This window comes from Dendrobium catenatum, unplaced genomic scaffold (genome assembly GCF_001605985.2).
Source record: "Dendrobium catenatum unplaced genomic scaffold, ASM160598v2 original_scaffold_68649, whole genome shotgun sequence".
Classification (NCBI taxonomy): domain Eukaryota; kingdom Viridiplantae; phylum Streptophyta; class Magnoliopsida; order Asparagales; family Orchidaceae; genus Dendrobium; species Dendrobium catenatum.
In genome coordinates, this window is record NW_021387098.1 from 1 (window position 1) to 238 (window position 238).

Below are 238 nucleotides of genomic sequence, written 5' to 3' on the forward strand. Positions count from 1 at the left end.
CAGGAGGTCACCCATCCCAGTACTACTCTCGCCTAAGCATGCTTAACTGCGGAGTTCTGATGGGATCCGGTGCACTAGTGCTGGTATGGTCGCACCCGTAGTAATATGGTCTCAAATTATTCTTAAGCTGATGCCGTGGAGAGATGATTTTGACGCATGTTCGTTCCGACGGACCGTTGAGGATCAAAAATGCATTTTTTTGCTGCGCGAGGCCGGCCGATGGGCCTATGGCGCATCG

At 52.1% G+C, this 238-nt stretch overlaps 1 pseudogene; it reads right to left on the reverse strand.

Annotated features, from left to right (window-relative positions):
• LOC114578540 lies at positions 1–97 on the reverse strand (annotated as a pseudogene; the record flags this gene model as incomplete).
• Between the last annotated feature and the right edge of the window lie 141 nt (positions 98–238).